General features: G+C 53.0%; 1 long non-coding RNA gene across 5 annotated transcripts; it reads right to left on the bottom strand.

Annotated features, from left to right (window-relative positions):
• Nucleotides 1–478: 478 nt before the first annotated feature.
• On the bottom strand, nt 479–22,876 carry LOC132008264 (uncharacterized). 5 transcript variants are annotated; one of them, XR_009401579.1, is made up of 10 exons: nt 22,789–22,876; nt 22,390–22,470; nt 20,955–22,095; nt 10,711–10,763; nt 10,429–10,555; nt 9,628–9,804; nt 9,344–9,469; nt 9,011–9,158; nt 8,035–8,094; nt 479–7,004 (listed from the first exon to the last, which is right to left on the bottom strand). It is a non-coding gene; the product is annotated as an uncharacterized LOC132008264 (long non-coding RNA). The 5 variants fall into 5 exon arrangements; XR_009401580.1 differs by having other exon boundaries at nt 9,011–9,161; XR_009401581.1 differs by lacking the exon at nt 9,344–9,469 and having other exon boundaries at nt 9,011–9,161.
• Nucleotides 22,877–27,106: the final 4,230 nt, after the last annotated feature.

Raw genomic sequence — 27,106 nt, forward strand, 5'->3', positions numbered from 1 at the left:
ACGAAAGTCTTCATTATGGGTCTCTGTGATGTTCTCCCTGTGTGTGTGAGATCACTGAGATCTGTAAGCGTCATCCAAGATGCCTTGTCTGGAGGGTGTGAAGGCAGCCGTTAGAAGGTTCTAGCAGCATCTCCTGCCTGGGACCCTCTTGCCCCTTACGGGGTGTGCCGTTCATCATTTCAGCCCTTCGGATCTCTAAGGGCACCCACGACAGCGTGCCCGGTGCCCCATTGACTCTGTTGCACTGTCTCAGGATGTCATGGGACTTGGCACAAATGGGCACCGACTCTCAAATGTGCTTTATTCTCTCTCATGCTCCTGCCTTCCTACCTCGCTGGGGGTGCTCTTTGTCCCATCAGCCTGGCACGTTTCTCCTGCTCCTTCAAGGCTCAGCTGGAATATTACATCTTTTATGAAACCCTCCCCCATCCCTCTTCCATCCTAAGCCCCGCAAAGGCCCTGCTCCGCCAGCTCTGGATTCTCCCATAAGAAGCCTTGCTGGAGCTCTTCCAATTCCCTTCTCTCACATCTGCTTGCCAAGATCAACTCTGGGTCCATCATAAAGCAGCGTATGCTCTAGAGAAGCAGTTCTCAAAGTGTGGTCCTTGGGCCGGCAGTATCAGCCTTAGCATCCCCTGGGACCTTGTTGGAAATGCAGATTCTCAGCCTCACTCCAGACCTACTGAATCAGAAACTCTGGAGGGGGGAGGCCTGGCAGTGTTTCTCCAGCCCCCAGGTGACTCATGCCCGCGTTGATTTGTGAACCACTGCAGGAGGGAGCTAAGGCAAGTTCGTGAGTGTCTGATGCACAACAAATAAAGTAGCAAGTGCGGCAGACGGCCCCCAGAGGACTGTGTATCAGACACAAGCCAGCCTTCCTCCTGCAGCAGTTCTACCAGCAGCATGTGGAAATACACTCATATACCCATTCTACAGATGCAGACACGGGGGCTCACACAGTCACTCCCGCTGGATCCAATGTCACGCCAACCACAGCCGGCCACTCTGACACACCTGCAGAGAATACTCTCCTGGTGATTTGAGGGTTTTATTTATGTATTTGAAAGAGAGAGAGAGAGCACAAGCAAGGGTCGAGGCAGGCAGAGAGAGAGGGACAAGATGGTTCCCCGCTGAGCAGGGAGCCCAACGTGGGGCTCGATCCCAGGACCCCCTGGATCATGACCTGAGCCAAAGACAGACACTTAGCTGACTGAGCTGCCCAGGTGCCCTGATTTGAGGCTTTAAAAGAGGGAGCAACCATGGAGAAGTCAGGGTTTTCCTAAATTTATATTTTCAAAGTATAATTTTAAAAAATTAAATAGTGCTTCTTTAAAAAAAAAAAAAAAGGCAAATTCTGGCTTCCTCCTCCCCATCTCTCATCCCTGCCTTCAGAAGCAACTACTTGGAACATTTTGGTTACTTTTGGGGGTATTTATTTCCGTACTTCAAAATACTTGCACCATGTTTTATCTCTTGATTCATCTGTATTAGACCCGACCCCTTGACTTATGCTAGATAGGACTTTTGCTCCCAGACACCCCCACTGCAGGACTCCCCCCCAACACATCTCTTGGAGACCTCCCTTATATGGTAAGCATTATGGATTTGCATTCTTCTTTTGACAATTTTCCTTCCAGTAGGCAGCAAAGCTTCTCGAGGAAGAGGCCTGTTTCTCTAATTGTCCGGAGGTACTATAAGAACTAGGGGCAGCTCTGGTCCCTTTTCTCGTTCTGACATTACTACCAAAATAATTCATCTCCATTTTCAATTAAATCCATAATCAGAGTTTCATAATTGTGATCAAATAAATATTACTCACTGTTGGACCAAGTAGAGTGCTGTGGTTATATTTCCATTCTTGGACTTTCTGGTTTTCTCTAGAGCTAATAATTGTTGTGGTCCTTGTTTCTTGGTTCCTGTGGTGCCCCTTTAGTTAATTTGCCCCCTTACAGAATTCTCTAGAATTATTTTGAATTCCACTGTTCCCTAGCATGTTTTCCCTGAAGATTCCCCAGTTTCTGAGCTCTTCTTATGACTGCATGAGCTACCCCAGCATCTCTAATAAATTCATGTTATCAACATAGATCCTATTCAGTTTTAAGTGGTTTAAATAAGAAAAAATTTTCTTTGCTTGTTTTTGGTTTTTCCCTAGAGGCAAATCCATGACACTCATGATCATCAAAGATCCAGGCTCTTTCTACCTTGTTACTTCACTGCTCTTAACATGGGGCTCCCAACTCATGGTTGAAGATGGCTGCTTGAGCTCCAGCCATCATGTCTCCCTTCCAGCCATTAGAAAGAAGTCCTCTTTCACTCCATCTGAAGACATTTCCTTAAACTTGCACATTCTATCTTTGTTTACACTCTGATGTTTACAGCTTAGTCACATGGCTACACGTAGCTAGGAGGGAGACTGGGAAGTATGTTTATTCTGAGTGCTTACAGGCCCAGCAGAAAAACTGAAGTTCTGAGTTCAGCTAAGAGAAGGAGAACTGAGGGTAGGAGCAACCGGCAGGCTTGGCCATCCTTTTTCTTGCCCAAACATTTGAGTTGACATTCTAGCCCTCATACCCTTGCAGAGAACACACGGCAGCCTCCTTCTGCCTCCCCAGGACCTTCTCTCCTCTCCTTGCACTCTGGGCATCCCACACTCCTTTTCGGGAGCCTCTTGCACACTGTGCTTGTGCTAGTGATGTCTCCCTGAGATCCTACCCCATCTCTGCTGTAACAATTCCTACTCCCCTCTCTGACACCCCACTCCCCCAATCTCAGATGAGGTGACAGCGAAGACCCCAACCAGATCAGAGCTCACTAGACCATCCCGCAGCCTCCCGATCCTATCCTTTGCAGCGTCCGTTGCGGTTGTAACTAGACACTAACTTGGGGGATTAGGCTCACTTCCTGTCTCCCTTGCTGGATGATAATAAGCTGCTAGAAGCAGGATCACCTCTACCCTTCAACCCTGAAACACCAACACACAATCAACCTTCGTGGCATGAGCCATACTTATCCCTGGAAAGCTTTCCTCTCTGGTCACAGGTCCTCATCTCACTGTTCATCCAGAAGCAACTAAAATCCCCCCTCTTCCAGGAAGCTTCCCTGGGCTCCCTCTGAGAAAAGTAGGCCCCCTCCTGAATGCCCCCAGACCTCTTAGTCATGGTCACTCTCTGCCACAGGGCACTGACTTTGGGGAGCCAACTCTATGAAGCTGTGAGTCACTAGGAACCCAGGAGGACCCGTAAGTGATTCTTCTGGGTCTCGAGCGCACACGTACAGGGATGACCTAAGAGACACAGGACCCCTGCTGTGGCCTCTGGCTTACCCGTGGTGTCCGGCAACAGCCTCACTTTACCCCACTGGGCCTTTCAGGGCCCTTCCAGAGCTGACAACCTCTTGCTTTGCCACTCGATGCTGCAGCTCCACTCAGGGGAGGCTGACCTTGACCCCACAGGCCTCTCTCCATGGGCTGTGCATCCAGAATCCTTGGGTTCTGTTTTCCAGCTTGAGATCAAACAAATGGAAGAACTGGATGCTAGGCTCGCAGGCAAAACAAAACAGAACAAACCTACCAAAGTCGAGGAACTCTTACTAATCTCCCAGCTGGCCCCAGGGCTCCCCGTAGGAGGAAATGGAACACTGTTTGGAAAAAAATATTTTGACAAGTGCTGGAGAGGAAGGTAAAAACTTGACCAGGGGCCAAAGCCTCAGAGCACCAAAGGACACAGCCTCGGGAGGAGGGAGACTTCGCAGCTCCCAGGCCATCCAGGACCGCAGCGGGGAGAAGCCACGGAGGAGAATCGTAACGAATCCTAGTTGATGCCCTGATCTGCCCAGAAAACGTGAGGAATGGGCACACTCTGTTCCACCTTCTTCAACGAGCAAGGTGCTTGCTTACCAAGCAGAACAGAAAGAACAGAAAGAGGGAGAAAGAACTCAAAAGGATTAAAGGTAAAGAGAAGGTGGGTGAGAAGACACAAGAGGAGACCAGGAAAGCATCTGGGGCTGCCTGAGGCCAAGCAGACAACCCGCTGGAAGGTATATTAGCTATAGAGAAGGCATGTGGGGCTTCTGGAAAGGGGAGACCAGAAGCAACGGTGGCTCGGATAAGACAGGAATTTCATGACCCCCTGAACATCATGGTGGTTCTGCGCGAGTCTCTCATGTGATGCATGAAGGTTTACTGGCATCTCGGACTTGTAGCTGGTGGGAAGGGGAATGAGGGGAGGGGAGGACTTTCCTTTCACTGAGGGACGCAGCCTAGAAGGTGTACATGTCGCCTCCGCTCACAGCCCATCGCCCAGAGCCTGCTCCACCATCACCCCAGTCTCAACGGGGGCTGGGCAATACAGCTAAATTCCAAGCAGCCATGGCCCCAGCCAAATGCTCTGGCAGTACGGGCTCAGAGGCCATGCTCCTGGAGGGAGCCGCGGATCTCTGCCGCACACGGAAGTTAGGGGGCAAATAGGATGGGTGGGGAGGCTGGGAAAACTGGTAGGAGCCCACAGTGGCCCTGCGTCACAGTGGACACAGTCCCCGTCCCAGCCAAGGGACAGGCTGGCTGGAGCCTGTCTCCACTGCTGCCGCCGGGAAGGACTGTCCATCTGTTCTTGCACTGTGGCATCAGAATCTGGAGAGGAGGGTTTCCTTTGGCAGAGGCACAGTCAGGAGCCTGGGTGTCAATGGCCAAGGGCTTTTGTGGAAGGAAAGGGCCACTTGGTCTACCCACACCACAAAAGAGAGAATTCCTCCCCTTAGAAGATGCAAGTTAGATGCCTGGAAGCAAGCCTCCCCCAAAAAAGCCAAACAAACAAACAAACAAAAAAACCAGTCCACCACCCACTTAAGGTCGATTCTTTGTTCTCAGAGCCACTGTTTGAGATCAGCGCCATGATCTTTAGGAATCAGGGGTAAAACTTTGCTGTCCACTGCTACCAAACTTTCTCTGAGTGAGGCATTCCTCCAAGTACTTTACTACAGACCCTTTTAACTTGTCTTGGCCCCAAAACAAACATCCAGGAACAGGCACCTTAGTCCCCCCATCTGATAGAGACACTGGGAGGCGGGGAAGGTGTCCCCTGACTGGGAGGCTAGGAAGCAGCAGCAAAGCTGGGGTTCGCGAACCCAGGCAGTCTGCTCCAGATCCACGCTGCGCGACATTGTCAGGGCAGAGAGAGGCAGGGGGGTGGGGGTGTGGGGATGGGGGCGGTATGGGACTGTGCATTCCGGGATGAGGCTCCGCCCAACCCTTTCCCTTCCCCTTCCCCTTCCCCAGGTTTTCCAAACAATTTTCAGCAGAAGATCCTGGATTCACGAGTATTTTGTAAATGCGTGTGTCGTTGCTGCCTTTCTCCAAATCGAGCCAATTCCATGGTAGGGTGAGTGAGGGACATTCCAGAGGGCCCTTCCAGGAAGTAGGGGCCGGAAAAAGGAGCGCCCCAGCCCCCCAATGGGAATTAGCAAATGTACAGGAGAAGCTCTGGGACTTCACCAGGCCTGGGAACAAAGGGCAGAAAGCCAATCTCATTCAGGCCTCGGAGGCAGGATAGTCAACGGCTGCCAGCTCAGCTCCCCAGACTCGAAAGCAGCAAGTGAGGGGTTCAGCTTCCTGCCAGGGCCGTACACAGCCGCCCTGCCTGGGAACTGGGTTCGCAGACTTGGATTTCACCATTCCCAATCCTGACCCCGCGTTCTGACAGAGGTGCTCCAAGCAGGCGACAGCCACAAAGCAGAAAGCCGAGCAAAGGGAAAACAGGCCCGCACAACCCATCAGGGGGTTCTCTGTCCCCGGATTCAGCGGGACCATCCCCGGACTAGGCTGCCGGGTCCTGGGCCTCACGGGGACCCAGCTGACCTCGAGAGGAAGAGGCACGGTCCCGGGGAAACCCTGCTTCGGGGACATTGCTACAACCTGCTCTGGGAACCCCTCGCCCCAGGCCATGGGCCATGGCAGATTAAAGAGCTGGCATGGTGGGAGCTGTAGGTGCGCAGGAATCTGTTGTCCACACCCCCCCCCCCCCCACACACGTGCACAGCATCGAGTCACTTGACTGAGTCACCACATACCTGATACCCTTTATCGTGTCCCCAGGACTGAGGGGATCCTACTCCTCTACCCAAGCTCTCAAAACTCAGGCCAAGGGAGTTTAGTTACTATTCATATTGGTTATTCATTATTAGCCTTATCATATTGCTATTTCTTTCTTAGTTTTTCCAGTACCATGACCTGTATTAGGCATTTGCTGCCCTTGACCCTCCCCCACTGCGTAAGGTGGGGACCCCACACCCACCCCGCCGACGGAGACATGGAGGCTGATGGTCATGCGGTTCACGAAAGGGAGGATCTTTTCCATGTTGGCTGGAGAGCGCCTCCGACGGGAGGAAGCGATGGTTTGTCCTTCCAGGAGCAAAACAGCCATTTCTGAGGTGACCTGGAGGAAAAGGTCCTCATGGGGAGGAGGAGTAGGCTGACAGGGCAAGCTGTGTCTCTTTAAGGGCCCCTTACTTAGGTCTCCAGGAGACAGCTTGGAGGGTCCTCCTGGGTCCCCGGGAAATAAGTCAAGACTGATTTCCAGCAGCCCCTGCTCGACAGTGTGGGTGCGTCTGGGGAGCCACGTTTGTATTATGTCTTTACTGACATCTGTAATGGACGGAACGAAGACTGGAGAGCTACTCCAGGGCAGTCAGCTCGCTTTGGGGCCAGAGACCCATTTTTTTCTTTCATAAAAATAGGAGCCAACAGACATGAAATCTCCAGTTAACAAGCGCTGGGCTCTGGGTCTGTAGGGGCCTGTGGAATTGGAGCCAGTTTGTACCCCACATGAAGCAAAGTCGGGAAGGTTCTCTTTCGTGCCTCCTCTCCCCGCAGATGGGCGGACTCTTGCTTCCATGTCTGGGACCAAAATTAGAGGGGAGGAAAGAAGCCACAAGGATGCAGAGTAAGTAAGTAGACCTGAAGCAGAAGGAGGAGGAGGAGGAGGAGGAGGAGGAGGAGGAGGAGGAAGACCCTGGGGAAAAAAGAGAGAAATAAAGTACATGAGAGAACAATCCCTGCTCTAGGTTTTATGGCCCAACCCTGTGTCATTTCCATGATATCTGTATCGCCCCGGCCTCCTTTGAGCTATTTTGAGTGATTTCCACTCCTCGCAACTAAACAATTCCTGACAGAAAAATAGGAGCCAAGCACGGGCTTGCAGTAAGAGGTCTCCGAGGAGACACGAAGCCATCTGTGGCATCGAAGCAACGTGAGCGCCCACAGAAACGAAGTCCTGTGGTAGCTTGTTTAAGGGCCACGAATTCTTCCCATGCTAGTGTGTCCGCCCCTCTGCAGTATGACCTCGCTGAGTCCCAGCCAGAGGGAGAGCCCGTTTCTCTGTCAACCTTGAATCGAGGCTGGCCTTGAGACAACGGAGTCTGGCTGGAGTGAGGTCACGTGAGTTTCGGAGCTCAGGCATCGAGAGGACTTTGGGCTTCTGCCTTTGCCCTCCTGGGACTCTGTCCTGAGCCCACCTTGTCCAGAAGCCTGGGCTGGCCTCCTGAAGGATTAGTTAGAGACCACGCCGAGGGCCGCGGCGCTCAGCCCACAGCCGGCGCCAGGGCCAGTGGCGGGAGTGAGCGCCCAGGCCCTTCCGACCCCGCTGAGCCGGTAGTGGACTACAGCTGTGTGCCCGAGCCCAGCAGACACAGCAGAGAGTCCCCTCAGACAGTCAGGAATTAGCCTAGATCTTTGTTTTAAATCGCTAAGTTGCGGGCCACATTTTTTTATGCTGATAAGCTGATACCAGTTATAGAAATCAATACCAGTGCCTGGGCTGTTTCCAAAACCCAGAGCTAATTCATGTGCACGGGTCCAGGGGCCCCGGAGATGGGCAGAGGCTGGAAGGATAGTCACGGAATGATCAGTGGGAGCTGGAACCACGGGGAGGAAATTGCTCTTGGAGCCTGGGGAAGGGGGACGTGCTGCACTGTGGCAGAACTATTGGCAAGACTGTTACCTGCGGATACTTGGATTATGGAACATGCACCAAATGAACTCACAGGTCTGGCTAGAGAGTTTTCCAAGCCAAATGTGGAGGAGACTGCCAATGGACTTCCTTCCTGATAAGATATAAGAAGAGAGAGATGAGCTTAAGAGAGCTCTGTTCTGTTTGCAAGCAGAATTTAGAGACAACAGGAAACCATCAGAAGGTAGTGCATTGAAAAATAAAACCATTTCTTCTTCTTCTTTTTTAATCTATTTATTTGAGAGAGAGAAAGAGAGAGTGTGAGCAGGGATGGGGCAGAGGGAGAGAGACAGTCCCAAACAGAGTCCCTGCTGAGCACAGAGCGTCATGTGGGGCTCCATCCCACGCCCTGACATCACGACCTGAGCCAAAATCAAGAGTCAGATGCTTAACCGACTGAGCCACCCAGGCACTCTTGTATAACCCTTTATTAAGACCTTAAAATTGTCTAAGGCAGTGCTGTGTAGCCTTCTCCGCTGTAGGAAAGAGTTTCTAAGAATCTTATGGATGCTGAACTATGGCACACCCAAGGTAGAGATCTGTCTCAAAAAGAATGAAGTGGCTTCTGGGGCATTGAAGATCCCCAGGTGTGATTCATGAGAAACCCACAACATTTGAGAGAATCGTCTTAAGCAGAGTACCCCTAGTCTGGACTAAAAAAACCTGAAACAGTTCTAAATGAAAAGAGCCCTGTGAGTTTTACACACAGGAAGCAGACCAAGAAAGCTAGTCAGTGCAAAGAGTTCTTCTGGAAAGGGAGACCCTCTGAGACAGCAGAGCCCAGGGTTGGAGCCAACAGCCAAAGGGAATGATGGACCCAGGGCCACCCCCAGGAGCAGAACCAGGCCCTAATCAAGGACTGTCTTCTGTCCCCAGAGCAGAGCATCTTGATCACAAGCGCCTGGCTGGATTCCAGAACATGGCGATGGTTACAGACCAGCCATCGCCATGCGTCTACTGTTCCTGCCTTTTCAAAACGAAATAGTCTATCTTGTCTCAGCATTGCATACCCGGTGTGTGAGGGTAGATCAGTTGCCCGGCGTGAAGTGGAGCACCAGCCACATCCGGACCTGACCTAGACCACAAGACTCCAGATGCTCAACCTGATGCTGCCCTTGGAGGAAACCCTGAGGGTCTTGGGAGCAGGCCACACAGGACCTGCTGAGGAAGGAAAGTGAATCAATTGTGGCTGGAAGACAGATGTGAACATTCTTTATGGAGGATGCAAATTCCTCCCAGGCCAGGGTACCCACCCCTCTGCATGACGGCCCTGTCTCCCAGTAGGGATATGGACTCCCAGCAGGGATAGAGACTGGTAATCCACCCTCCTGCACGTAACTGACCTTGGGACTTGCTACCACCAACAGAATCTGCCAGAAGCACAGGCATAGGATCTCAGGCCTTTGGGTTTCTGTCTTGGCCCTCTTGGGACTGTGCCCTACACCGACCAGGCCTTGAAGATATCTGGGCTGAAAGACCATGTAGAGGGAGAAGGAAGTGGTGTTGCCACCATCCTGGCAGGGCCCAGGCCCCAGGTGGCCTTCCGCTGACCACAGACACAGCCAGCAGTGGTGTTACCCAGTCAGTTACAGAATCTGGGGGAAAAAAAATAGTCAGTCTAAGCTACCAAGATCTGGTGTGGTCTGTCATGCAGCAGAGTCTAACGACAACATCTGCCCCCACATGCTGGCGGCCACAGTGGACAAGCTCCGGGCTCCGACGGTGGCCCCGTCAGGACGGGGACCTCAGGGTCCATGATCGCTGAAAGTCAGGATACTGGGGCTTGCCGATCACTCCTTCCGGCCTAATATAGAAAGAGAGAGAGAGAGAGAGAAAAATAAAACACCGATTCTGGGTTTTCCAGATGGAACCGGACATGTTTTTTTTTAATGGAACAATTTTATAGCTTTCTGCTTTTCTCCAGCCCTCCGAGACGGTCGAGACCTAATCCAAAAACTAGTCATGTACCTTGCCAAACTGCAACAGCAGAATTTTCTGCCATTCTGGATTTCTATGATTAAAATTAATTCACTTCATAAAAAAGACTGGCAGAGAGGGAGGAAAGAAGAAACTGGGCATTCTAGACAGAGAAAAGACTTTGAGCCGAAGCTCAGAGGTGTGGTATCAAGGAGGCTTGCACTCAGATTCGAGTAAACGGGTTCTGAATGAACAAGGCTCTTGGCCAGTGGTTCCTAAATATTAAAGTCACTCAGTTTGTTAGAAACCCAGATCATTCAGAGTTTTTGACTGAGCAGATCTGGGCGTTAGGGGGGAAGGGCAAGAATGTGCTTTCCTGACAAATTCCTTTGTGATCTTGATGATGCTGTTCAAGGAAGTACCACACTTTGAGAACCACTGGCTTGAACTTAGCCCCTAAACAAATAGGGGTTGGGGTGGGTGGGTAGGGAGATTAAGTGGTAGTTCCAACCTCAATAATGCCACAGGGAACCTGGAATTCCAACCTGTCTTCTTGGACATGCTTCGCTTATTGGTTTTCATCCTATGTTTGAGGTCTCCTGGTCACAAGATGGCTGCTGCATCTCCAGAGCTCACATCTACATTTAAAGAAGGAAGAGAGTAGAAGTTGATCCGTGAACTAGTGGAGTTTGAGCTCTTTACCAGGAATTCAAAGCTTTCGTTGAGGGGCCAATCTTCTTCCCACTACTGCTTCCCCCAACTCCCCCATCCAGATTTTCAGATCCATCCTTACCTAGTAGAGAGTCTGCGCAGTGTAGCTTTCTCACTCCTATGGCAGAGGCGTGCCTGGAAGAGGGGGTGGGAAATAGAGCTCCAGTGTTTGTCACAGAAGAGAAGGTAACCAAAAAGCTTGGAAGCCAGTCCTTGCCAGAATCAAGTGGGGGACACACTAGGCACCCAGTTATGTATGCATGAGTGCCAGGAGTGGATGCAGGTAGAGCAGCGGGATTGGATCTCTTCTGTGTACTGGTTGGATGATCTTGAACACGTCTCTTTACCTCTGAATTTCAGTTTCTCTTCCTGTGAAAAATCAAATAGCCTCATTGAGTTGTTGTGAGCATTGAGTAGGGTAGCATAGATGCAGGGGTCCCTGAACGGTGGGCTGGAATCAGGAATGTGCAGCTCTCACAATAGCCCCCACCAACCAAGTGCTTGCTGTGCACAGAGCTCTATGCTAAACGCTTTATGGCCTTTTCTCTTTTCCTCCCCACAATAGAATTCCCATTCTTCAGATGGCAAAACAGAGGACAAGAGGAAGCTTTTATTTGTTTGTTTGTTTGTTTGTTTGTTTATTAAATATTTTATTTATTCATTTGATAGAGAGAGAGCACACAAGCAAGGGAAGCGGCAGAAAGAGGAAGAGGGAGAAGCAGGCTCCCTGCTGAGTAGGGCACAATCCTAGGGGCTCAATCCTAGGACCCTGGGATCATGACCTGAGCCCAAGGCAGACACTCAGCCCACTGAGCCACCCACGTCCCCCAAGAGGAAGCTTTTAAAGCCACAGCCTGGTAAGCAGAGAGCAAAGACCCAAACCAAGTCTGTCGGGCTCCAAGTGTGCACCCTCAACCACTCCTCGAGATTGCTTTTCCGGAAAAATAAACCTATCCAGAGCCACCAACAGCACAAGGCTAGCTGACATCCTTGCCCTTCCTGCTCTCACTGGGTGCGTAACCTAGGACAAGCCAGCCTCGCCTCGGCTCTCCCTGCCCTCAGCTGGAGGCAGTCTGCAGGAGCCAGGGAGGACCAGCCTCTCCCCTGGACTGCTGGCCCCAGCAGGAGTGGGGTCCTGCCTCGCTGAGTGCCTTCCAATTAGACTGGGTCTCCTGGTCAGGCAGGAGGCAGCAAGCAGGCCGGGCCCAGCAGGGAGCAGGCGGTTAGAGGGTAATTAGATGGGGATGTGGAACAGCTCCCTTAATGAGGAGGTTGTTCTGGGCAAGGGACACTGAGGAGGAGTGTCTCTCCCAACACCTGCTTCCCTGGGCACCATGAAGAAGCAAGAAGCAAGCAACATTCTTTGGGGCCCAGACCCTGTGCAGGCCACAGATCTCCCTTACACTCGGAACACCCAGGCGGTGGATGAGAATCCTGGGACTCGAAGTGAAAAGAACCTCCTTTGGGGTGTGCGGCTAGAAAGCGGCAGAGAAAGATGTTGAAAAGTTAAAGACCCATGTCTGTTCTGTCTCCCCTAGCATCAATCCAATGTTCTTCCTCTGCTCACGTCCTCTGATGCTAGAGCACAGGATGGGTACCGATTACCAAGGAGGATATTCAAATTATTTACCAACTGGTAAATTTCACAGTGCCAGGGCTGTGAACTGGAAGAATTTTGATTTTGATCCTGGTCCCTACCTCCCCCCCACCCCCACCGCCCTGGCTATAGTCACAGGTGCATCGGGGCAGAACCTGAGCCACTATTGGGACAGTCGTTAGAGGTGGGGTTCCCTTTCTAGGCCACAGGGGCATGGCCAGAGGGGCTGCTTGGTCCCTCCCCCTGAGCACTCCCTTCTCTGCACCCCAGAGCTGGCACCCAAAGCCCAGAGATGGGTGACTCACTCCTTCTCCCCAGAGCTGACAACAGACTTCCCAGGCAGGAGCAGCCCGCTCAGGGAACCCCCATCTGGCTGAGGCAATCTGTCTGTCTGGAGGAGGGTGGAGTGTGCCAAACACTACAGCAGCTGTGCCCGAAGCGAGTTCTGCAGATTTGGAAGACTGTCCCCAGGAGAGAGGGTTCCCTGCAGAAGTCTGTTTGGGACTCGTGAGTGCTCCCTTGAGCCCTGCAGAGTCACAGCCCCAATCGCTGTAGTAAAGGTTCTCAGAAGTCCCCAGGGGAGAAAGGGCCCATGTTGGGGGCACCACGTGCATTTTCTAGGCCTTTTTAGCCACGGGGCTCTCTATTCTTTGTTCAGCCCCAGTAGGTCCCTGAGGACATGAGTTTTCCTTGGGCTACAGCTTTGGAAACATGGTTAAGTACAAATCCCTTCCTTGATCCCAGCAGCCTGGATGGTCACCGCCCGGCCACAGGCACAACTGATGCTGGGGAGAATGGGTAAGTGGATTCAGGGGAAAGGGGTGTGGTCTGGGGGAAGGGCCCGCGGGTTGCGTCCCAAGGGCCCCTGGAAGCCCTTCATTCCCCCTGGATCGTCTTCTCTGTCAAATAATCAAAGCCCATCCACACGCAGGGGGCTCCACTAAGGGCCCAGTCCTCCCGTCAAAATGGAAGAGAGTTGTGGTTTTTTTTGTTTTTGTTTTTGTTTTAAGATTTTATTTATTTATTGGAGGGAGGGGGAGAGAGAGAGAGAGCGAGAGAGCACAAGCAGGGGGAGGGGCAGAGGGAGAGAGAGAAGCAGACTCCCCACTGAGCAAGGAGCCCAACACGGGGCTCGATTCCAGGACCCCAGGATCATGACCTGAGCCGAAGGCAGACACTTAATTGACTGAGCCCCCCAGGTGCCCCAAGATGGAAGATAGTTTAAAGCTGCACCTCAGTTTCTGAGTACCAGAAAACTGGTCCGTCGGTACCCAAGGCTCTGGACTGGAACAGAGAGCATTCAAAGACCAGCTCCCCCTCCCACCCTGGGTAAGTCAACCTCTTGAGCCTCAGTTTCCATCTGAAGAATTGGATGCCAGTGTTTAGACCACAGGGTTATGGTGATAGTAAAATGTGATAATTATAATAGCCGAGGCTTATAATGTACCGACTGTGTGCCCCACGTGGCCCGTCACACTTTGCACGTTAACGTTACTTTCCTAACAAGTCTATGAGGGAGGTATTGTCCCCATGTCATAAATGAGGCACAGGCCAGTTGTGACTTGCCTGAAGTTGCCCATGTGAGAGGTGGCAGGACCCGGATTCAAACCCAGGGAGTCTGGCTCCGGCGGCCACACTGTCACGGATCCTGGTGGCAGCAAACACCGGGCACGTAGCAACAAGAATTTAGGTCATTACTAAGGAATTCGGGGGAATCTAGAGTTTGCAGGCGGTGGGAGTTGAGAGGAGCCCATCTAATACAGGATGAGAGAGGCAAGTGCAAGGAAAGGACACAGGAGGGGTTCTCTCCATTCCCAGAAAGCGTAGCATGCCATCCCCTGTGGGTCTGATTTCCTATCAGTTACCCCACCCATAAGGCAAGGAGGGGAGCCTCCTGGAGGGTGTCCCACCTTCCCCAGTACCAGTGTGTGTTGGTTATTAGAGCCCCCCAGGGGCCCAGTCTGTCTTGTTTCATATGTCACCTCTGTCCTTGCAGGAAGTGACACTCCAGGATGGGATGTAAGTCAGTGACAGGGCGTGTCTGAACCTGGGGTCTCCAGAAAGCAGAGCCTGTGACAAACACTTAGGTGTGAGCACTTAGTGGGCGGGTGTGACCCAGAGAGCAGGGATGGGGCGGCGGGGGGGGGGGGAGGGGGGGGGGGAGGTAGGGCATGGAGGACAAGACGAGTTGCTCTGTCCTCTGGGACCACTGGGAGCACGCAGCCCAGGAAGGACATGGAAGCCAGTGTGCTCCAGCCGCTCTCCTACACTGGCCGAGCTCAACCCTAAGGGGCACCGTTCCTCCTGCCCCTCCAGCCTGTGCTGGGGTTTGTATCGGAGAAGGCCCAGCCAGGCCAGGAAGGAGTGAGGGGGCGATGGGGGTGTTGGTATGGGCAGGCTCGAGGCAAAGCGGTGAAGCTAGTCAAAACCTATGGGAAGGGCAGGCAAGCTTGTGTGGACCTGGGCGGCTGAGCGGTGGCTGGAATCAGGGCCGGAAGATGGGAGGCAGCACCTGCCCACAGCTGTCTGCTTCCAGGAGCCTGAGACGTGTTGTGATCAGGTCTGTTTGGAAAGAGTAAGCCGACTTTGAATGGAGGACCCGTGGCCTGAAGGATCTGACGTGGGGAGGCCAGCCTGTGGTGGGTGGTCCTCAAATTTTGGTGGGCAGGCTGGGTCAAGCGCAGATGGCAGGGTCCCGTTTCTGCCATGTGCGGGGCGGGGGGGGGAGTGCACAGAGGCGCTCCTGACACAGGCCCAGGGAGCACCCGGAGAACCACCCGTGTCGTTTCAGAGCCCTGGGAAGGAAAATAAAGGTTTCCAGCCCCCTGAGATCTCAGAAGATGGACAAGAGATGGAGGCAGGAGACCCAGATTCTAGTCCAGACACAGCTCTCTGGCCTCAGTCTTCCCATCTGTAGGGAGTGAGTGCATTGTTCCAGATGATCCCTGTGGGCCTTTCTGCTCTGGGGTCTCACAAGCCTTGGAGCCCGAAACGGGAAGGGAGAAGGTGGAAAGTTGTCACCACTCCTGGATGCCTAGGGAGGAAGTGCAGAAGTCTGGCTGTCCTGGGGAAGGGCTGTCTGTCTCCTGGGGCAGCAGGGAACCTAGAAGCTCAGTGCTCCCCTGCCTGCTTCTGGAGGGGATGATAGCAGCTCCCGGGCCTCTCTACCTGCCTGGTTCCCTGGCCATCAGACAGACCCCAAGAGGGTGTCAGAGGGCTGAATGTCCATGAGGATGAGGTCTCGGGAGGAAACAGAACCCAGGGCAGTCGGCCGGGCAGCCCTGGTCCTTGGGCTGGGAAACTTTTTGCCTTTGCGTGGATTTGGGCTCCGTGGCCTGGCGTCCGAGGTCCTCAGCATTCAAACTCAAGCAGATGGGTCAGCCCATTCCAGTCAGAATTCAGAACACATGACCGCTTTCCTCAGGCCACTGAGGGGATGAAGGCTTTGAAACCGGATAGATTCAGATCAAATCCTGTATGACCTTGAAGAAGACTCTTAACCCCTCTGAGCTTCCTTTCTCAGAAAGTGATCAGGCTTCCGTCTTGGAGTTGACTCAGGACTGAATAAGATAGGGTAGGTAATAGTATGCCTGACATGAAGCAGACTTGAGAAACGACAGTAATTGCATTAAGGCCACAGCGCTCTGTGACACTCGCTAGGTCGCTAATACTATCTCCAGACTAATCATGCCACCTTGCCCCGGCCCTGGTGTTCAGACTCAGCTAGACCACAGCACACCAACACCTCCACGTGGATGTCTTATGTAGATCTTGAACTTGACTTGGCCCATACGGGAACTCTGGCTCCCTCGCGGGTTGCCCACCAGCATCCTCTCCCGCCTGATCCCCCCCCACCAAGTGCAGAAACCCCTCGATTCTCCACGATGCTGCTCTTCTCGTCTATCAGCAAGACTGATGCTCCACATTGATGCGTTTCCAGAATCCGAACACCCCCATGGCTACTGTCTGCTGATAATTATTGGGATTATCAGCCTTCTCTCCAGCTTCTGGCTTGTCCCCTGACCTCTCACCCCACATAGCAGCGGGGATCATCCTGTTAACAGACCATGGCACTCCCCAGCTGGAAACCACCTAATGATTTCCCATCACGCCGAAGTCCTTCCTGTGGCCAGCAGGGCCCCAAATGATTCGGCCCCAAACCCCTGACAGGTCTCCCTTCCTATCCCTCTTCTCCACGTTAATGCACTCAAGTGGCACTGGACTCCCTTCTCCTTTCATGGGTCAACCTCCTAGCCGAGGGCCTGTGCATTTGCTGTTCCCTCTGCCGGGAAGAGTCATCCCTCAGATTCCCTACGGAGCACTCCTCACCAAGGCCAGACCTGAGCTCAAATATTTCCTTCCCTGACTATCATTTCTCCAAAAGCTTGGCTCTGTCCACTCCAGCTGTCCTCACTCCCTTGGAGGGCACAGGCCTTGTCAGTCCCCAGCAGCACTGCCCAGCAGAACCCCAGTGATGGTGCGTATGAGCTCTCACCGGCGTGCCTTGAGGCACAAAGGGGCTTCTGCACTTGAAACATGGCCGTCGTAACGGGGGAGCTGGATTTTCTTTCTTTTTTTGTTTTCAGATTTATTTATTTATTTGAGAGATAAAGAGAGCACAAGTGGGGAGAGGGGCAGAGGGAGAGAGAGAGACTCCAGCAGATTCCCTGCCGAGCATGGAGCCCGACGTGGGGCTTGATCTCACGACACCGAGATCATGACCTGAGCCAAAACGAGGAGTCAAATGCTCAACTGACTGAGCCACCCAGGCGACCTAGAGCTGAATTTTCAACTTGATTTCATTTTGTTTCCTTTATATTTAAATAGACACCCGTGCTAGGGGTTTCCTCCGTGGGCAGTACAGGGCCATAGCCTCACTGTCTCCCCAAAGAATATAAGCCTATGATGGCAGAGCCTTGTCCCTTTTGTTCATGGGCATCTCCCAGGGCTGAAAACATTTTCTAGCACACTAAGTAAGTGCCCGGAAAACCCTCATGAATGGATGCCTCTATTATCACAGAATCACGTCGTCCGCCTCCCATTTACAGGAACGAGGAGACCGGCCCAGAGTGGGTAAGCATTCGGCCACTCACACAGAGAGGCCGTGCCCCGTGAATCAGACTTTCTCCCCTGCCCACCCCCACTTGGCTCCCTGGTGTTTTGTTGGCAGCGGGGAACTGATTAAAACCAATCAGCCTGATTAACCCGGGAGAGCCTGAGATGCCCGACGCCAGGCAGTGCTTGGTATGGGCTGGGGCTGCCGATGAGCGAAGGCGAGAGGACTGCTCATGGGCCAGAGGGGTGAGGACCAGGGCCCAATGGGGTGTGCTAGTCATAGGTCAAGCAGCCTGAATGGCTCAAGATGCTAAAAACCTCGAAACCCAGGGGACAGCAGACTTACTTTTTTTTTTTTTTTTTTTATCAAGAAATTCTTTATTTGTCTTGCTGGACCAGCCTCAGGAACAAGGAGTCAACAAAAAATCTAGTTGGATATTTTAAAAGGAAACAGGAAAACTTGCTTCCTGCTGGTTAGAGCAGGAAGCGGGTTTATAATCGGAAAACGAAAGATGGGGAGGGGGAGTGTGGAGTCTCTGTGGCCTGAGAACAGGAATAGTCCATGCCTGAGCTTAGCACTGCCCCGGACCCTCCAGGAGCGAGGATGGTGAGGCAGTCCCACGACTGGGACCTGGTCTGCATCCTTGTCACCCAGCCTCTCTGCATCTCGGCTTTCCCATCTGTACAAGGACGAGAAAGGAGCCCACCCCACAGGTGACGGGGACAATCACATAGGAAGCGTAGGGCATAATGGGAGCTTAGCAGCTGAGCATCAACACAAGCTGGGCCTCCCATAAGCCGGTGTGCGAACGACAGAGGGCCAGGCAGAGGGGACGACCCGGGCCAAGGCTCAAAGGCAGGATGGAAGGGACCTATTATAGGGGCCCTAAAACTGGCAGGTCACAGTGGTCCCCCTGCTCCTGACAGTGACTTCAGAAGGCCCTTTGTCCTGCCTGGTTCCTTCCATGGGAAGCCCGGGGAATGGGTTGAAGGGGGCCAGAGCAGAAAGCAAGGGTGACAACAGGCAGGCCGTCTTAGTCGTCTGGTTCATCAGCCTGAGAGGTGACAGGGCCAGCCCCAAGGAGGCACGGGGGTGGCCTCCACCTCCCCACAGATGGTGGCTCAGTGTAGCAAAGAGATAAAAAAACAGAACAGGATACCACCAGTTACATTCCAGATAAGCAGCAAATCTTTTTTTTTTTTTTTTTTTTTTTTTTTTTTAGCGTAAGCTTGGAGGAGCTAGGACACACTTATACTAAAAAAATGATTCATTGTTGATCTGAAACTCAAATGTAACGGGGTTCCGTGTGTGCAGGCCTGGAGCCAGGTTGACAGTGTGACCTCAGATCCTGGTGCCCCGAAGCCGCCTCCTTGTCCTCCACGAAGTTCAAGGGCCCACGGCTAGGCCCACCCACTCCCCCGCCCCACCCCGCATCACCCTCGCCCCCTATTATCCTACCCCCCTGGCCTTTGCGGTGCCCTGGTCCCGACTTGGCTCTTCTCACAGCCACCCTCTTCCCCTTCCCCTCCGTCCTCCAGCCCTCCTGCTGGGGATGCCTCCTCCCCCCCACCCCAGTCAGCTGGCTCCCCTGCTATTTCTCAACCGCCCAGGCCCTTGCCTTCATGACAGGCAGATACCATTCAACATTTACATGTGAAATGCCTCCGTCCCTATCTGCAGGGTAGCGTTGGCTCACCGCTGTACCCCAGCGATTGGCCCCATCCCCAAGTTAGCGGGCGCCGTAACCATCTGTGCGGTGGAGACGAACAGAATCTATTTCAGGAAGTCGTGGTGGGGGGGGCGGGGAAGGCAGAGAAGGAAGGTCTGAAGCACCCACATGCTCACACCTCCTGGGAGAGACGTGACCATTTCCGACCCTGGCCCTCAGCCTCGGGACGGGACAGGAGCCCATGGCCGTGGTCAAGGGGCCAGGAGTCTCTTAAGAGCTCTGGACAGTCAGCAGCTTGCTTGGGGCAGCTCTCTCCTCCTCCCGGAGGCCCTATCCCCTCAGTCCCCCAAGTAGTGCCTGACACCCCTCCCCACTCTGCTACCCTGGGAGTCTTGTCCCTATAACCTCAGACCCTCCTGAGAGTGATGCCAGTCTCTCCTCCCTGCTCTAGATGGCAGTCCGGGGGCCTGCGGGCATCCTGTCCCTGTCCCCAGTACCTCCCAGGCTCCGCGCATGCAGTACCAGCCCAACAATGATCTGTAGGGTGAATGAATGAGTAACTGGCCCGTTTCCTCCCGGCCCGTTTCCTCCCGGCCCCAGTGAGCTTTTCAGGGACTTGGGGGGGAGGGGAGAGTAGCGGCAGCAGCAGATGGCCACTGGGACCAAGAATTAAAGGCTAAAAAGGGAACATGATGCGGAGAAGGGGGCTGAAGCCACAGGCACGCTTCTCTCCATGGATGTCATCTTGGATCAAACCCAGCAGGGGCCGGGCTGGGTTATCACAAATTATGTCTCCCCGGGCTAGCATTATCATCTGATTTCCAGCAATTTACAGAATTAAGGGTGGGACTGGCTGGGCCTGTTCTATGTTTGGCACTGGCATATCAGCCGAGCCACCAAGAGCCTTCTGGGATTGTGCTCACAAACCTGATTAAGGTGGGTTTGGGCCAGAGTGTCGCATGCTACCCACACCCTCTCCAAGGCCGAGGATCTCCGAGGCAGGACGGGGAGGCTGGAGGGAGCTGGAGAAACAGGTCAGCCTGAGACCTGCACACCGCCAGCCACCCGGCCCCATTGACTCTAATTATGTAGCCACAGTGAGGGTGGGGGGTGGCAGCTGGCAGACGCTGTGTTTCCAGAAGGTGTTGCTGGCATCTCTCATGGGGACGAGATTACGCCCAGCATCCAGGGAGGTTGGGAACATGTGCGGAGAGGAACCAACAAGGCGCGAATGAGTACATCTTGTTGGAGCAGGAGGGGGAGGCAGGAAAAGTGGGGGGTGGGTATGAATGAGAGGAGGGCTTCTCTTGCAGCCTTAGCTCTTGCTACCTGTAGAGGATGTCTGGTGTTTTTGCCTGATTAACATTTACATCCCTCCTTCTGGAAACCTCATCCTAGCTTTCCTTTGAGGAACTGCCCATCCCCCCGCCACTCTCAGCCGTGTTGTCCAGGCAGGGCTGACATCTTCCAAGCCCAAGATCTAGGGGTGGGTCCAAGCCCCAGTTCAGACAGTAGCACTGAGCTTGCCTGGAGATGGATTGCCATGCGAAACTGGGTCGATCAGGGTCAACCCTGGGACTTTGGTTGGGATTCCCAGGAACAAAATGTTCTTCTCCAGCTAAGGTTGAAGCAGGAGAGAAGGAAGCCCTGAGCCATTCATTGATCTCAAAAGGAAGCCAGCGCCAGGAAAGCAGGACGAGGAGAAGGAACAAGGAAGGGGAAATCCTGGATCCAGCCATGCCTGAAGCTCATTTCCCACACTCTTCTGATAACACGAGCAAAACATTCCCTTTGAGCTGAGTTTCTGTGATTTGTAAATCAAAGAACCTACTGATTACCCTCGGTCCTCCACTCTAGTCACATGAGCCTCATTGCAGTTCTCAGAAGGGGTCAGACACCGCACCTGCCGACTGTTACTCCAGCTCTAACCTCCACCAGGAATGCCAGACCCACCTCAAGACCTCCTCTGAAACCTTCTCTACCCTGCACGCAAATGACACCTACTTCGAGAGCCATCCTGAGACGTTGCGGTCACTCCCACGGTGGACAGAGCAAACTCTTCTCCCAGGGCCCACCTGGTGGCACTGATCTTGCATCATTTGTGTATCTATTTAACTCTGCACAGCGGCCCAGAACCGTGCTGGGCCATGAGCTGGAACATGAGCTCATCTCGTCTTCATACCCACCCCTTGAGGTGCTTGCCTTCCAATCTCTGTCCTGCAGGGTGGCAAGGACTCAGGCTGCGACCTGTTCCATGTTGGAGGGGAGAGGTGGGCCCCCAGAGCTCCGTCCCAGGCCGACTATGCTGTCCTGGCCACTGGCTGGTATGCCTGCCAGGGTCTTTCTCCTGATCTCACTGCAGCGGCTCATGGGAAAGTCCAGGGAAAAGTGTCACCGTGGCATTCACCCTGCATTGGCTCTCACTGATGCTTCACTTCCCAGTGGCTGTGTGTCCCCGGGTGAGTAGCTCCTCCAGCTTTCGCCTTCTTTTGGTTAGTGTTATTGCGGTAAAATACACCCATCATGAATTGTAGCATCTGAGCCATTTTCAGGCATAAGGTTGGATGACATCAAGTGTACCCAGGGCCAAGCAGCCATCACCCCTGTCCATCTCCAGAGCTCTTTTCATTGTATAAAATTTCGACTCCTCCTCCAGCCCCTGGCAACTGCCACGGTCCTTTCTGCCTTGTGAATCTGACTGCTCTAGCTCACTTCCCGTGACTGTGGTCATTGCGTGTTCATCTCTTTGTGCCCAGCTTCTGTCACTTAGCTTAAAGTCCTCGAGGTTCATCCATGTTGTAACTCCTGCCAGCCTTTCCTTTCTTTTTAAGGCCGGCTAATACTCCTTACAGGTAGCCGACCTTATCTTAGTTCCGATCACGGGAACCAGGCTGTCCCCGTGGTGAGAGAGATTTCTTGGCCCCAATTCCTCTCCTCTCTAGTCTGAGGAACATGCACTCAGAGCCAGGCGCTGTGCTGGGAGCGATCCCTCCCACCCACCGGCTCTCATTCCAGTGCCAAGGAGAAGCCCATCCGTGGGACCACAGAGCAGGAGAAGAAAAGCGCCAATCCAGAAACTTGCGGCTGAACCCCCAAGGGCAAGGTGATGTTTCAACTTTCCCTGAGGATCTGCAAGGCATCAATGCTGCGGAGCAAGGAGAAGAAATATTCAGTCTTTGTACAGGGGAGCTGTCTGTGGAAACCCTGGGCGGGGGGCGGGGGGGGGCGGGACGGCCGCTGGCTGGTCCTCCTGGCCCAAAGACCAGCTTTGTGGAGGGACTCCTTTGGGATGACACTGCCCATCTGACTTCCAGACTCCCCTGTGGCAGTTGCCTGGGCTGAGCCAGGCCCGGGGCTGGGCACCCTGGAAGGCAGGGCAGGCAGAGGAAGGTGAAGGGCTCCAAGCCACCCTTGGCCTCATGGCAGGGCTCGGGCTTACCAGGTGCAGTGTGCTCAATACCGGTAGGATTCTACAGCCTCGAGGACCATCCAGAAGGTTCCCTCCTTCCTTCGAAAAATTCTAAAAATAAGATGGAAAATGATCACTCAGTCCCCAAGCCCAGTGGGAACTGGAGCTGGGGAAGGGCTGGCGGTGTTAGGGAGCTACCCCAAGGTGGCTGGAGGACAGCCGCTCTCACGGTCAGCGAGGACGATGGCGATGATGGGGTTAGGAAGCTGCTGTCAGTGCTCCCCTTACCCCCGTATTTGGAAGCAAGCATACCACTCCCCACCATGGAAGACTGGAGGAACGTCCTGGCTCTCCAGCCCCCTCCCTGCCCATACAGAATTCCACACCCACATCTTGCCCTACTGGGGACTCCAGAGCAAGCACACTTACCATGATGAGCCATGGGCACTGTCTAGATTTGTTGTATCATAATACTGTACACCAGAAACTACTATCACTCCATGTTAATTACACTGGAATTAAAATAAAAAACTAATAATAATAATATAAAAAATATATATTATAATAATATAATAATAAAAAAAGAATGCTATATCCACACCTTTTGCCACAAGTCTTAACTGTAGACTCTTGGTAGAGGAAACATCCTTTCCTGATCCAGGAGGTTGGGCATGGCCTCGTGACTCACTCGGGCCAATGGAAATGTTCTGTGCTTACATAATTCAACTCGGTCTCCCGCGCTTCGGCCATCTGCTCTCCGAAGAACACGCCCCAAGCGGTACCAGTCCAAGTAAAAGCAGAAAACCAGCGGGTCTGGCTTGAACCCAAGGCCCAGCCAGGAATCACGCCTGATCAAACTGAGCAGCGATCTGATGAACCCAAGCTGACTGGAGACGCCACAGGGAGAGAAATAATTATCATCCCCCGCAGGCCAGAGAATGTGGCCACTTGTCCCCCTCAGGAGTCCCTGGCCGACTCATATACCACACGCATATACGTGTCTGCGGACAATACGAAGGTGAGCTCACCCACGAACATACATGGGACATGTGCTCTAGCCACGTCACAACTCCACAAACACATCTGAAAGCCACAGACAGATCCTCCCTCAGGGGCTGGGCAGTCTGACCTATGTGTCACGGACTGTGTCTGTGGCCCTCGCTGGCCTTAATCCCAACCCGAGGCTGGGAACCAGGGCTCCCTTCCTTGAAGCAGAAGCCTGGGGGGTTGGGGTGGTGGGGAGGGACAGCAGTGTGTCCTCACGTCTGTGTCCTACAGTGACCAGTCGAGGCTGCATCACACCAGTTCAAATGCCTGGTTTGAGTTTTGTTGGATAGACTCAATCCAAAGTGTTGGCCATTTCCTCCGTGGATTCTGGGACTCTTGGGAACCACCAGCCCTGGCATTTCAGGATTCCTCTGGTCCCGCGAGGCTGCTGGAGGGAGCCTCCTGAGCAGAAAGGAGGCGGGTGTCCCGGCCGCTGCCTTTGAGGGAGCCCCGTGGACCCTCCCTGACAAGCCCCCTTAGCCCTGGGGTCCGGCTCTGAGCAGGGAAGTCAAGGACATGTGGCGGTGACAGAACCAGGCCCTGGCATCAGACTGCTCTGTCCCTGCGGGTCCTTGGGCAAGTCCCCTCACCTCCCTGGACCTCAGTTTCTCTCTGTGTAGCCTATTTAAGGCCAACCCCTGAGTCAAGCCTCAGAGCCCAGCCCCTCTCACCCACTAAACACACGGTTCCAGAAGTTCTTCCTCCTTGCCTCCGCATCATCGGTTTTTCCGCCTTTCCTGGGTCATCCTCAACAGCCTATAAATACGCTCGAGTTTCTCTTACCTTAAAACAATGACCACACGGGCGCCTGGGTGGCTCAGTGGGTTAAGCCACTGCCTTCGGCTCAGGTCATGATCTCAGGGTCCTGGGATCGAGTCCCGCATCGGGCTCTCTGCTCGGCAGGGAGCCTGCTTCCCTCTCTTTCTCTCTCTGCCTGCCTCTCCATCTATTTGTGATTTCTCTCTGTCAAATAAATAAATAAAAATCTTTAAAAAAAAAAAAAAACAAAACAACGACCACAAAAACCCTGGCCATGCCCCATGCCCCCTGACCCCGCACATCTGTTTCCTGGGTTACCCTTCAGAGCAAAGCTCCTTGAAAGACTTGCTGGACCACATCGACAAAGGCAGGCCAACTCCCTTGCCACTCTTCCCAGTCTGTCCTGAGCCCTCCGGCGTCAGGTTTTGTCCCCACAGTTCCACCATAACCACTCTCATCAGCATCAGCACGGCCTCCCGTTGCTAAATCCAGTGTCATTTCTCGGGCTCCTTTTACTGGGCTCACAGCACACGCTGTTGGCTCCCTCTCTGTGGGGTCTCCATACTCCTGGTTCCCTGCCTCCTGGCTGCGGCCCTCCTTACCCGCTACTACTCCCCCTCCCCTGCTAGTCTCTAACCCTGAGGGCCTGGTCTTCATCTTTTCTGTCCACAACCACCTCCTTGGGGATGGCAAAGACAAATACCGTAGATATCGTGGCAAACACCACACCCAGACTTGTGCCCTGACCCCCAGCATCGTACCCAACTTCTCACTGGGTATCTCTGCCCTGCCACTGACAGGCATCTAATCTCCATACTTCCCCATCTCGGAAAATGAGAACATCCCCTTCCCACCACTGACCCCAACACCTGGAGCGATGACCACTGACAACTTCCTTTTCCTTCCACTGGTGTTCCCTCCAGCCCTTCAGCACTCCCTGTTGGTTCTACCTCCAGGATGTGTTCCTAATCTGACCACTCCTCGCTTCCTCCCCCTTTCCCTATCAGAGATATCCCTGCCCCAAATACTAGCCCCCATAAATTCCATCTCACTCAAGGTAAAAGCCTAGGTCCCTGCTCTGAACTATAGAGCCCAACCTCATCCCTAGGCTCTACCAGAGAAGCTCAGCCAGAGGGTCCTGAGCATGGCTCCTCTGTCATCGCCCCCTTTGCCCACCCTACCAGTCACACCGATCCTACAGTGCTCCTCAAACACTCAGTTGCAGCACACCATGATAAGGTCTTTGCAGTGGCTGTTCCCTCTGCCAGGAGCACTTGGCTCAGGTACGTACATGTCTCCTTCAAATCTATGCTCAGATCTGACCTTTTCCTAATGCCTTTCCTGAGCACTAGGTTTTCCATTGCAAGCCCCTCTGTACCCCTCCGCCCACCAGCCCCTTCCCCTTTATCTTCCTGTCATACTTATTTATGACTTTTATTATTGTTTCCACTCTAGATTGTAAGTTCCATGAGAGCAAGGATTGCTGTGTTTTTCAGGGTACCTAGAACATGGTAGGAGCTCAGTAAATACCTGTTAATGAATCTCCAGCAAGTGAGGACAGTTCTGCACCTGCCTCACTGGGCTTAGAGTTCAATAAGAGAGTGCAAGTTGGTTGCTTAAGCTAGGGAATGTGTGGCCACACAGAAAGGTTAGTTCTAATGTTATTGTCATGGCTACCACCATCACCACCACCACCACCATCATCACCGTCATCACCACCACCACCACTACCACCGTCATCACCGTCATCACCACCACCACCACTACCACCGTCATCACCATCATCACCACCACTGCCACCACCACCACCATCATCATCATCACATCACTCCCAACATTATCATAATTATCATCATCATCACCACCACCACCATCACCATCATCACCATTATCCCCATCATTATTATCCCCATCATCATCATGACTATCATTACCATTATTACCATCACCACCATCATCATCATCACTATCACCACCATCATTATGATCATCACCATCGTCATCATCACCATCACCAGCATCATCACCATCAACACCACCATCACCACCACCACCATCATCATTATCACCATCATCACCATCATCACCACCATCATCGTTGTCAGCATCATCACCTTCAATATCATCATCATCATCACCACCACCATCACCACCACCACCACCATTATCATTATCACCATCATCACCATCATCGCCATCACCACCATATCATCATCATCATCATCACCATCACCATCACTAACATCTTTTTTTTCCTCCAGTGCAGAGAGTAGAGTTCAGAGCACGACCCTAGCAGATCAGGCCACCTCAACAAAGCCTCCCACAATGAGAAGTAGGCCATCCCTCTGCAAAAAGACCCTCAAACCTCAGGGTAGGATCTGGAAATTCTAGAGCTGGGAGGGAACCTAAATATTCTCTGTCTAGTTTCAAACTTTTTTTTCCTTTTTGTCCAGGGATCCTTTGCTCAACCCAATGTGAAGGGTATCAACCTAATATGTAAAACAGAAAAAGGAAGAAGCTGTTCTGGCTGAACAGAGGGCATCTTCCTGGAGTCCTGCTCAGCCTCCTAGACACCCAGAGCTTTGCCAAGAGCCATTTGAGAACCTCTGGTTAAAGGTTCTCTCTTCCTCTCTCCATTCTACAGAGGAGGAAACTGGGAGAAGCTAAGTTAAGACTCTTACCCCAAGCTCTGGGTAAGTGCTGGAGAGGATGGACCCCTGGAAAGCCCATCAGAGCCCCTCCTCCTGGCTCTGCACCCTCGGACCTCCATTTTCATAAGTTCCACGTTCCTCCAAGTGCCACACTCCATCCAGCTGATGTAATTGAAGCCAATTATTTAATACAAAAGAACAGAGAACGCATCAGTTCATGCCTTTGTCCCTACAACAGGGCCTTGAACAAGGAGCTCCAGCTGCTTTTGTCCCCAGCGATGCTCATTAGG

Source organism: Mustela nigripes, unplaced genomic scaffold, assembly GCF_022355385.1.
Source record: "Mustela nigripes isolate SB6536 unplaced genomic scaffold, MUSNIG.SB6536 HiC_scaffold_76, whole genome shotgun sequence".
Taxonomy (NCBI): Eukaryota; Metazoa; Chordata; class Mammalia; order Carnivora; family Mustelidae; genus Mustela; species Mustela nigripes.